Genomic DNA, 12324 nt, shown 5'->3' with positions numbered 1-12324 from the left:
GAAATTCAGCGTCGACGGAGATACGACTGTGTTTGGTCGGGGAGGGCATTTGGGGCGAAATGGGCCCTTTTTGGCAGTTGGCTTACCTTAGCATTGCCCACATTGAATCGTAGAACGCAATGCAAACAACGACAGAAGGTGAGCGTCAGATCTGTCAGTTCGCTGAAAAGGTAAACAAGTCAAGCGTCAAACGCAGGCCCCGTTTTACCCTACCTCCTAGTAATATTTGATAGTAGCTGGGTGGACTTATTCCACCTCGCGGGTAGTAAACAACTTTCTTAGTGTAGGTGACAACAACATCTCACGCTACACGACGCCGCGGCCACTACCACACCCATGGCACGCTGTGATTCGCGGTTGTTGGCATCTTTCCTCGCGCAATGCGACGCGACGCGGCTGATTAAATGCGGCTCTTGTTGTTGTGCGATGATTGAGGCAATTACAGGTTGGAATTTGCAATATGTGACTAATGTGGGGCTTTGGTAAAGCGTAGTCACTGTTTGAATTTTTGCTTGTTATGCATTTTGAAGGGAAGTGGAGTTTAACTTCCTAATACAAATAAAAAAAATCAAAAAAAATCAATTCATTTCAAATCAACGCAAACGCTAGAAGAAAAATTTACATAACCTCGTCAGTCGACGACGCCAAACAACCAGTTTGTTCTGCTCTTCTCGCGGTAAACAACACCCCTCGACCTCCCCTCCCCAGCAAATACAGGTCATGATCATTCGTCGATGATGATCAGAACTAGAAGCGAAGATACACATCAGCAACCGAAACACGCACACACGTAGTTATTGATGACTAAAACTGCAGCCTCATCATCTGGTGCCGAAATTACCTAACCACCTCACCTTAACTTGCGGATTTTGCTGTAGGTTTTTTTTTCTCTTTCTCTAAATTTGCAATTCTCCGTCTTGTTTGCACTGTTCGCCAGCTCAGTGCAATTAAAATGGGCACGATCGTGCAATAAAAACAGATAAATGAATCATCGACGATGAGCTTTGAATGCTCGTTTAGCGAAAATGCAAAATATTACCTTTTGACGTTTCAATGACAGCGCAAATCAAAGTTGGAAATCAAAAACTAACAAAGCAAGCCTGTTTTTGTCATGACAACAGCGATGCGTCAACTTTAAAGGTGTATTGGTGCAAGCGTTTCAATTTCTTTTTTTTAAGTAGAAATTTAACACGAGTCTTTGATTCTCCAGCATTTGCAGCATCCAGCATTTTTTTGTATTTTAGTATTTTAGTATTTTAGTATTTTAGTATTTTAGTATTTTAGTATTTTAGTATTTTATTATATTAGTATTTTAGTATTTTAGTATTTTAGTATTTTAGTATTTTAGTATTTTAGTATTTTAGTATTTTAGTATTTTAGTATTTTAGTATTTTAGTATTTTAGTATTTTAGTATTTTAGTATTTTAGTATTTTAGTATTTTAGTATTTTAGTATTTTAGTATTTTAGTATTTTAGTATTTTAGTATTTTAGTATTTTAGTATTTTAGTATTTTAGTATTTTAGTATTTTAGTATTTTAGTATTTTAGTATTTTAGTATTTTAGTATTTTAGTATTTTAGTATTTTAGTATTTTAGTATTTTAGTGTTTAATATTTTAGTATTTTAGTATTTTAGTATTTTAGTATTTTAGTATTTTAGTATTTTAGTATTTTAGTATTTAAGTATTTTAGTGTTTAATATTTTAGTATTTTAGTATTTTAGTATTTTAGTATTTTAGTATTTTAGTATTTTAGTATTTTAGTATTTTAGTATTTTAGTATTTTAGTATTTTAGTATTTTAGTATTTTAGTATTTTAGTATTTTAGTATTTTAGTATTTTAGTATTTTAGTATTTTAGTATTTTAGTATTTTAGTATTTTAGTATTTTAGTATTTTAGTATTTTAGTATTTTAGTATTTTAGTATTTTAGTATTTTAGTATTTTAGTATTTTAGTATTTTAGTATTTTAGTATTTTAGTATTTTAGTATTTTAGTATTTTAGTATTTTAGTATTTTAGTATTTTAGTATTTTAGTATTTTAGTATTTTAGTATTTTAGTATTTTAGTATTTTAGTATTTTAGTATTTTAGTATTTTAGTATTTTAGTATTTTAGTATTTTAGTATTTTAGTATTTTAGTATTTTAGTATTTTAGTATTTTAGTATTTTAGTATTTTAGTATTTTAGTATTTTAGTATTTTAGTATTTTAGTATTTTAGTATTTTATTATTTTAGTATTTTAGTATTTTAGTATTTTAGTATTTTAGTATTTTAGTATTTTAGTATTTTAGTATTTTAGTATTTTAGTATTTTAGTATTTTAGTATTTTAGTATTTTAGTATTTTAGTATTTTAGTATTTTAGTATTTTAGTATTTTAGTATTTTAGTATTTTAGTATTTTAGTATTTTAGTATTTTAGTATTTTAGTATTTTAGTATTTTAGTATTTTAGTATTTTAGTATTTTAGTATTTTAGTATTTTAGTATTTTAGTATTTTAGTAGCTTTTGTATTTTTGCAGTGTGGATTGCTTTGCTTTTTTTTGTATTTTTGCAAATTTCGTAGTCGCAGAGTTCAAATAATTCGAATTCCGAATCATCAATGTCTGGAAGTCGGAATCAGATTCGGCACAACTTTGTATGGGAGTTGTTGTTGGAATGAGAGTCGATGGAATTGGGTCCTAAAATGAAGCTTAGATTGCTGATATTACTGTTTATAGCGATAAAGCTTATTTTTCTGAGTACAATGACCCTTTGTACGACCAGAAAGAGTTTAAAAAAAAAAAAGAAGTGATCAAAAATGGTTTTTATTCGTGTTTTTTCCGTTGTACATAAAAATTGACACAGGGCTTTAGTACCCAATTCTTCCAACTCTCTAACCCTCAATCAAACAGTACGCCGATGTGTCAAAACGACACCAAACCTAATCTATTTCGATCTCGTGAGCTCGCCTACTACGTCATCGCGTTGCGCACATCGCGCTCGGGACGGCCGATGACGGCGACCTCGTCGTGCTCAGTCTGTCCACTATCAGTGAGATAGACTCGCGGGTTTCTTCTGAATCTCTCTGTCTCTCGTCTGTCAAAGAACAATACCGCACGAAACTCCGTCTAAACAAACCCCGTCGCGTCCATAAATCATGTAACTCGCAGCGCTCCGCAAGTAAGCTGTTGCTCCACATTTTGGTCTGGCCGTGTCCATCTGTCCACGCAGAACATCGCGCACGTTGTGTATAAATATATGAGAGCATTTTGGTATTTCACGACTCCATCCCGATGCCCGGGATGGGTACGAGTCAACCCGCCGGGGTTTGCGTCAAAAAATGGAGTCCCAGCTCCATTGATGTTGTGGGGTAAAGTGGAAATTGTTTACAAAGTGGAAAGGCGTCGCAGTAGGCGACGCCGATCTACAGGATGTGGGCAATTGTGCGACTCCATCGCCTACTAACGCACCGTGCCATACTGTGTGAACGCGATGTGTCAAATCACGAACCAAGTCGCTCAACCTGTCACAAAGCTGTCAATCTGGTTCGCGCGACGCAGCGGAACTAGGTTATACACTTCATGTAGATGACGGCGATGACGATGGATGTGGTAACATTTTAGCTCTATTTTTTGTTGTCATATTGATCAAAAGTATTCGTAGAAGATCGCTACCAAAATCAGTAATCCCAAATGCTCAATAACGAAAGGCGATTGATTACGGTAATTCGCCATTCCGAGATACAATATGGCTAATAGTATAAGATTCCGTACCCGTCCCGGTCCTCCCACACATTCCGCCACACTAGCGGCTGCTCATCGCTCGCTCACGTGGGCAGTCATGGCCAACTGTTCTGTTGGTTGTGGTGAGTTACCACTCGCGATGTGGTGCATGTGTCGTTGCCATGGTAACCGCACCACGATGCATCTCTCTACTACACACGCGGTGGTAACTCACCACCACCAGCGTGGAGGAACCGACTTCGGCGGTGCCACATGTGCCGTTATGATCTGGCAAATCGATACACCATTATCACCTTTTACGCCACTGTAAACACACACACACAAACGAAACGAAAATTGAGCAGATTGCTTTCGCGTAAACAAATTCCACCTCTAAACACACCAACACATTGGCACGGCCTGCTCCGTGAGTGGTTATGCCGGGACTCGTTAATAAATATATTTATGAAGCACAAGCTTTTTGCGTCTCATGATGAGGCTGTATGTTATTTCGGAAGATTTCTCGTCATATTAGCCTGTATCAAAAGATGTGTTTACCAATGGTTATCACCTCGCTGCAAGAGGTCTTAGTTGAAAACAGAGCGTACAAAAAAGCTGCAGTTGTTGCACAACTTTTGTTAAAAGAATGAAATCAGCTTAAAAACTTACTTTTTTTTCAAAATTAGGACATTTAACCTCCCATCAACCCAAAACCTAACCTCGCTTGCAGAGTAGAAAGTTCACATCAGCAATGAAAAAAAACAACAACAAAAAATCAATTCACACACTGCTTTGAACTAAATTTAGAATTCAATTGGTGCACGATGTTCAATTAATCCGAAACAGAGAGCTTCGGTCTCTGTGCGCCCGTCCCGTCCACCGCTGCATTTAGCCCAACCACGCGGGACATGACATGACCACTCGGACCACAGGGGCAGCAAATGCCATAAAGTTTCATAGAAATTTTAGCGTAACTTCAAATGCTTGTAGTTTGGGTCTATCCAGATTTTTAAGCGAAGATGGCGTCTCGAGTGGTGAACGCCCGAAATGTCAAAATCGCGCATTGGTACCAACATTAGAAAAAAATATTTTGACTGTCATGCCATGGCACACTTTTTTTTGTAATGTTGGTAGCACTGCGTGATTTTGACATTTCGGGCGCTCAGCATTCGCCATCTTCCCTTAAAAATCTAGATAGCCGTGAGCTATTACATAATACCGTTTTTCTATAAATTTAGATACTTCAAATGGCACAGTTTGCTTCTAACAATTAACTTTACTAAATAAAATTTATAGTACTTACCTAATTATAATATGAATGAATGATGTTTTCAGCCTGTAAAAGAGAAGAAAACGAATTACAAAAAAAAATCTCTCTACAGAATCTATAAAAAAAAAGGTTACAAAATGTGTAATTCTACCTCTGTAAATGTGCACTTTTACTAATTTTCTGGTAAAATGTCACTTTTTCAATTTAAATAAATTAAGGTAAAATTACATTAAAAAAGGTAATATTCAACCTTCCAAAACTACATATCACAAATTTACACATTGTTTTACTGTTTACTGGGGTAGGTTTTTGTCCGGGTATGCAACCTAATCTACTAGTCATGGTTTTAATTGTTTACAAAACTTTCCCAATTCCGGAAATATTTTCAAAGTCCGTGGATCCGGATTATAATTGACTACTCTTCCGGAACAAATTTCAGGAAAACTTATGTCGTAGAAATTTTTTTTTTTTACGATTTGGTTACATTTGGTCATCAACTCGGGATAACCGTTTTTTAACAGTCAATACACGATTATCCAAAGTGAAATTTTTCCGAGGATTTCGGATAATCGAGTCTGGACTGTATCATAATGAAAAAAAATAAATAAGGTAAATATCTGTCTTGTAAAAAAATGGTTTTAACTGGGTGGAATATTTACTTTGAATCCAACAAAAGGTAAAAAAAACTGCATTCATTATTTTCTGCAAGGGACCATCCATAAACCACGTGGACACTTTAGGGGGTATGGCGATTGTCCACGATCCATACAAAAAGATTTTTTTTGTATGGACAATTGTCCACGAAGGGGGGGGGGGAAGATTCCCAAAAAAGTGTCCACGTGGTTTATGGATGGTCCCCAATTAAAATTTAATATTAGGTTGCTATAAAAAATGAACATAAGAACTTTAAAACAAACATAATATTTTTTCAAAATTATCAAAACACTTTTTGTATCGATACCCCGAATATTCTCTGGAAATCTTTTGAAAATGTCCCAAAATATATTGAATCTGAGCAATTCAAGCAAAACAATGCAAATGGGCCAAAGCGGAAGTGTAAACAAAGAGTCTGTCTTGCTCATTCCTAATGAAAACATCCACTGACGTAAGCGGGACAGACAGTATGCCCAAAGAAGCCATTTTAAATTTTAAATCAAGACTAACATTTCAAATGGGCCAAACATTCAATATCACACCCTCCTTACTTTTTTTTCCTCAACATTCAATATTACACCTCCTCGCGAATGTTTCATATTTTAACATTGTAAATAGTTGCAGTAATTTAAAAAAAAAATGAATAACTGAGACTATTATCAAAAAGTTACCCAAAAATGGCTATAACTTGAAAACGGTGCACAAAATTTTACTTAAGTACTTTTTGATTGCAAAATCGATTTTACATGGAAAAATTAAGTTGAAAAATTTATGCGACTATTTTTCCGATTTTTTTAAATCTGTATTGATTCAAAAAGTCATAACTCAATCAAAGATTTTTTGTCCGTTCTGGAAACTTCTGAAAAGTTGTCATTTAATGTCCCCTAATACTTATCAAAAAACTAAAAAAAAATATTGAAAATAGATTTTTTTTTGCAAATCAAGTTTCAGTGGCAAAAAGTAAAATTAAAAATCACCCATTTTTTTTCAGTGTAGTCCTTATTTATACCTACAACTTTGCCGAAGACACCAAATCGATCAAAAAATCCTTTCAAAAGATACAGATTTTTGAATTTTCATACATCATTTTTGTATGGACAGCTGCCAAATTTGTATGGACAAACTAATGATGCAAAATGGCAGCCATTTTGTGTCACAGGTCTCCATAAAATTTAAGCAGATGTCCATACAAAAATAGTACGTAAATATACGAAAATCTGTAACTTCTCGAGGAATTTTCTGATCAATGTGGTGTCTTCGGCAAAGTTGTAGGTATCGAAGAGGACTATTCAGAAAAAGTCGGTACACGGAATGAAACATGTTGTCGATTTTTTAAATTCATTTTTTTCCAAAATTCAAATTCTCAAATTCCGATTTCTGTTTTATTTTTAAGATTTTTTGGTATGTTTGACGAGACCAAAACCTGCAACTTTTGAGGCATAGAGAAGCATGGTCAAATATTTTGCCACAGAGTTATTTTTTTTTAAATAGTGATTTTTGAAAAAAAAATTATGTAAAGTTGAATTTGCTATCGAAAGTACTTTACAGATTTTTTGATAAAGGGCCCCGTTTTCAAGATATTGTTACCGAAAGCTTAATCCAACGAAATATTTGCAGTTTTTCGATTTTTAAAAATAGTGACCATGAAATTGCTGAAAATATTTTTTGTATTGTTCTAGATTAAATTTTTAAAAGGTCCTAGCTGCATGACGGATAGGTTTTGTTTTGAAAATTTAATATAGAGTTCAAGTCGTAATATGGAATGTTTGGCCCTATTAAAATGTTAGTCTTGATTAAAAAAATGAAAATATTGTTTTCGAAAAGATTGGGAAATTTCACGAATATTTCTTTTTTTTTAACATTGAAAATCGAACCATTAGTTGCTGAGACATACGCTTTAGAAAATTGAGCGTTGTATCAGTTTGTAAGATTCGAAACAGCTGTTCAAAAAAATCCTTCTTAATCATCGTTGATCGGAAGGCACGCCGTCGGACGAGTTCTGCTAGGTTATTGTACTAAAAATCACATGTTAAATTCAGAGCTCAGTAGCAGCAATCGAAGTGATCCGTGGTGCAAAACTCCACCAGCAGTGATTTTAATTCGCTTCGAGTGCCTTATCAACAATGGAAGCGCGTGTTTGTGAAATAATTATCCGGTGATCTATACAAAAAATTTCTTGTTTGTTTAGTGCGTTTGTGAATTTTTCTGTGTTTTTAAGAAGTCCTTTCTATATCATCGTAGATCGAAAGGCACGCTGACGTTTAGGTCGTCGATTTTATCGTGGTGCAAATTACTTATAGAAGACATCAAAACGCGCGAGTGTTTTTGTGCTGAAAAAGACCTTCCCATAGCATCGTAGCTTGGAGGGGTCGACGTCGGATGTATATGTGGATTGTTGCCAAGTTTGCTGATAATTTGAAACGTTTGTAACATTGTAATGTCTTGTTGCCTACGTGATTTTTCAATATAGGCAAGTTTTCTTCCAAAAACCCATACAACTCCAAGCGAAACTTACTTGAGGATACCGTGGAGATTTTCCCCTTTCCTCCTAAAAAAGAAGAGCATCAACAATTCTCGTCTTGAGTGTGCGGTGGAGATGAGAGCGGCTGGCAAAAGACGGCTGTCATGGTGTTGAGAATCTGGTTCAGGTGGAATTGGTTCTACTCCCAATTATCAATTCAACTATCGCGTACACATGACGAAATTCTTCAATGTTTCAAAGCGAAGAATGGTTTGATTTTTTGGTAAAAACAAAAACAGAACAACACAATATGCACAACGATTTGCTAATTTGAAGATTTTAAGAACTCCAAAAACAGCTGTCCCTATTAATACTGTAGTCCCAATTTGCCCGAGTTGAAGCTTCAAAATCATCAATTTATGTTACACCGAATCTAACAATCCCATCTTTCTGATGCTTGTACCCTTTCCTCCATCCCTTGACCCTTCCTGTCCGTTCGAACAAGTTCGACCCGGTGTCGGTAGTTCTTTTTTTTTTTTTTTTTTTGTTTAGTTTGTGTTTCTCACCGTGTTCTGTTCTGGCATCGGACATCGGAGGTTGCTTTTTAATTTAATGCTTCCTGCAATTCTTCACTTTATCTAACTTCCCGCATAAATGCATTCTACGTAACGTAGCCGCCCGGTATATACCGAAACCGCTTCGGTGTGCTCATCGAAACTAACACCGCCAGAGTGGCCGCAGTTAATACATATTAGGGCAAATGCACCTGCTTTTGACTGGTTGGGTTTTTATTGACCTGTCAATATTTGAAGTTGGGTGAGCTTTGTGCAATAAATTGAAACACAAACCTTTGAAATTTGAATAGCCAAAAATTGCTACAATCACCCTAATCTAGTTGTGTTCTTCTGATAGTTGTTACATAAAAAGAAAACAAACATGGCGTCGTCGCACACGCTCACAGTGACAGAAACCTCCTTTCGCGATCGAATTCTCACACTAATCGGCGTCGCGCTGCGTTGTTTGACCCTAAATAAAAATTTATAACCGAAACAATAAATAGTCACACAGAACGACGAGCTGTGCCCTTCCGACACACCTCATTAGCATTTTGTAGTGTTGCTTCCTCGAAAGAGCACAATAATAACAACCACGTGGTTCCCCGAAACGTGGGTGAGTCTCGAAAAAAATAAAAGACCTAACCTCACCTTCTGGCGCAAGCGTGGCATACTGCGATTACGGTATCTTGGCCGGCGCCGCCGGCTGCAGGTCGAAATTGAACGCAAATACATTTGTTTGTATTTTACGCGTTCAAGGTGTTTTTATTTTTGGCAGTAATAAAAATATGGTTCTTATCATTTGCAACCAAGAATGAACATACGTGGTAATTATTGCAACTTTGTGCAGCGCCGCAGGATTGCTCCGACAACTGCAAATTTGACGTGACAAATTATTTTAACTGCAAGATTAATGTGGTGCAAACTAGATAAATTCTTTTCGATCTGATGGCACTAACACCACAGACAGGAAGATGTGAAACTCTTCAACAAATTAACGGACAATTTGAATTAGCGAAATTCACCACTGCAATGTCAAATTCACCACAACTCTTTTACATGCGTTTGACCTGGGTGCTGAAAAGACAGAATGCGTAACGTGATTTCCGAATGATCCCCACTGCTCCTCACAAATACAACTGAACTACAGCTGTAAACATAAACAAAGTAGAAGGCTTTGTTCAAGCTCAAGCGTGACATATTTTTTGCTGTTGAAGTGACTCGTTTTGAAACATTTTGGATCTGATAATACATATTAGAGTTTTCGCTGAAAAATTAAGTTCTTCGTGCTTTTTTTGTAGACTAAACGATGGGTGATTAAAAGAGTCCTTCTTTGTTTTTAACGTGATGAAATATTGCGTCAGAAGTGGGGGAATTTCGTGAATCAGAAGAGCAACCGGATGGAAATTACGAGATTATGTATCTTTGAAGCGCTGTGATAATACAGGAGTAAGATTATTCAATATTATTTGGCAGGTGCCATTCACAGTTACTGATAATTCGTCTTAAACGATTTGTAAACATAGGTTTTGAGTGAGACATAGCGCTTATGGAAATGTATGCAACGAATTAAGCCAATCTCGATTTCATCCCTTTTCTTAAGACTGATTCAAAAGCTCGACGCTCTCGTCTTTTTTATTCCTGACAAAATAAATTATAGATCGATTACAATACTTGCCAATTCATGGCATCATTTTCCAAACAGTAAATTGGTTCCGCTTTGACAGTTCTAAATTGAGGCCGCTTTGCGGACAACTATTCTGCACCCAGCGTTTGACAGTTGAGTCAAACACGCACACTGTACCAGAGATTCCGAGTGGTGCGCTCATTCACAACTAGGCAACTCAGTGAGGAATGATTAATGTTTTTTTTCTGTTTATCTGTGCTAGTACAATCGACAATACATTGCAATGAAACTCCTCAAAATAACTTTTTGTTTAATTCTGTTTTAAATATCAACAGTAATTGAGATTTGTTTGTTCCAACAACAACAAAAAACATCGAACCGCACCACAAAATAAAGCTTCCTAGGCAAAACCGGGTTCGAGAATTTCAAGGTTAGAATTTGTTTTTATTTCGCTGTCCGAACCATCCCACCCTATCACGTTTAGGCAACTCACCAGAGCTACGTGGTGCGTTGTACACTGTGGATGGCGTCGTAAACAAATCGGGAGGACGAGTTTGTGCGATGACGACTTCAAAAATTGAACGTTCTGCGTCCGAATGTGCGAAAAGCAAAAAAAAAAGTATGTGCGAACACAGACAAAAGGCCGTGAATCTCGCTTAAAATCCATCAAAAACTCACCGCGGCAAATTTGAATTCACCACCACAGCTCATTTACCCGCGTTTGACATTTGCCTGGAAAATTTCGTATGTTGCGCGCGTCCACAAATAGACGGCGCTAGTGAGAAGTGTTTAGTTGATTTTTTAATTACATGGTTTAGATCTGCTTGTCTGTGATACAATATTATTCGTGTGTTCAAATGAAAAAGCGTGAAATGGCGAAAGGACCTTGATGTCCGCCAAAGTGACGAGAGTTCATTCTGATATGACCAGTTGATGAAAGCAAATGTTTATTTATACACCCTAATGTCGATTCTACCTTTTCCTGTCTAAACAATAAGAAATTCTTTAAATTTAAATACGGTTAAAGTCTGTAAATAAATTTACACTATTTTTTTTAAACGCTACCCAAAGGAATTTTCACACTTTATGTAATTTTACACCGCGCACCAAACACCACGCATCGGCACTTGATCTGAATACTTTCAGACTGCATCCATGCTTCGACATTCCACAGCCCCAGCAGTGAGAAGAAGAAAATAACACTCAGATGAGCATTTCTGACATTTTTTGGCACCGGCTAAGGTGCACAACGCTAAACGTTCACTAAATTTGGGCACAGCAAAAAAAAAATCTTGATTTTATTCAAATTCAAGTTTTAAGGATTAATAAAAATCCAAATGTTTTTTTTTTAGTCAAAAATCATCTTTTGAAAAGAAAACTTTTTTCAACTGTGAAAAAAACGACATTTGGCAATGCTAAAAAAAACAAATATGGGTCAAATCACACGCCACAGGCTGAAGTTAGTTAGTACACCGCGCAGAAAGACAATCATCGCGAATGCTTTTTTCCTCTTTTTTTGGATGCGTCAGCCGACCATCATCTGCCAAAAAAACTAACTTCCTTCATCACATCACACCCCAGCAATCAATAGCTTCATGGTTAGTTTATTGAATAAATTTGTCAATATGTGTAGAACTAGGAATTCATTTCCTCATGAAAACTTTCAATTAGTTTATGCAACAAGTTGCAAAAAGTAGATGTTTTCAGCACGAGTCGTACATTTATTCAACGAGGTTCAACGAGGAGTTGGATAATTACGACGAGTGCTGAAAAAATCAAGTTTTGAAAAGTACCTCTTTACGAACAAGTGCTGAAAAGTTTAACTTTTCAGCATCCATTTCAGTGCTGAAAAGTAGAATTTTTAAGTGCTGAAAAGTAGAACTTTTCAGCAATTGTTTTGCTTTGGGTTACTATTCGGTTCTGTCATTTTTGGTACAGAAAAAAACAGAAATTTAAAATAAATAAAGTGTGTGTGACAAGCAAATGAATTTATAACTTTTGTTACTTAAAAAATAAATATTTTTATTTGTACAATTTCATTTTTTTTTTTAATTCTGG

General features: G+C 35.6%; 1 protein-coding gene across 1 annotated transcript in view; it reads right to left on the bottom strand.

Annotated features, from left to right (window-relative positions):
• LOC6033056 (homeobox protein 5) overlaps positions 1 to 12324 on the bottom strand; it is an 89921-nt gene that overhangs the window by 72323 nt on the left and 5274 nt on the right. Inside the window, exon 2 of the mRNA XM_038265044.1 lies at positions 5004 to 5036. The gene's annotated coding sequence lies outside the window, so the exon portion shown is untranslated. The remainder of the gene's footprint in view (positions 1 to 5003; positions 5037 to 12324) is intronic.

This window comes from Culex quinquefasciatus, chromosome 3 (genome assembly GCF_015732765.1).
Source record: "Culex quinquefasciatus strain JHB chromosome 3, VPISU_Cqui_1.0_pri_paternal, whole genome shotgun sequence".
Classification (NCBI taxonomy): domain Eukaryota; kingdom Metazoa; phylum Arthropoda; class Insecta; order Diptera; family Culicidae; genus Culex; species Culex quinquefasciatus.
The sequence above is the reverse complement of the archived record's forward strand: the minus strand, read 5'-3'. Positions and strand labels throughout refer to the sequence as shown.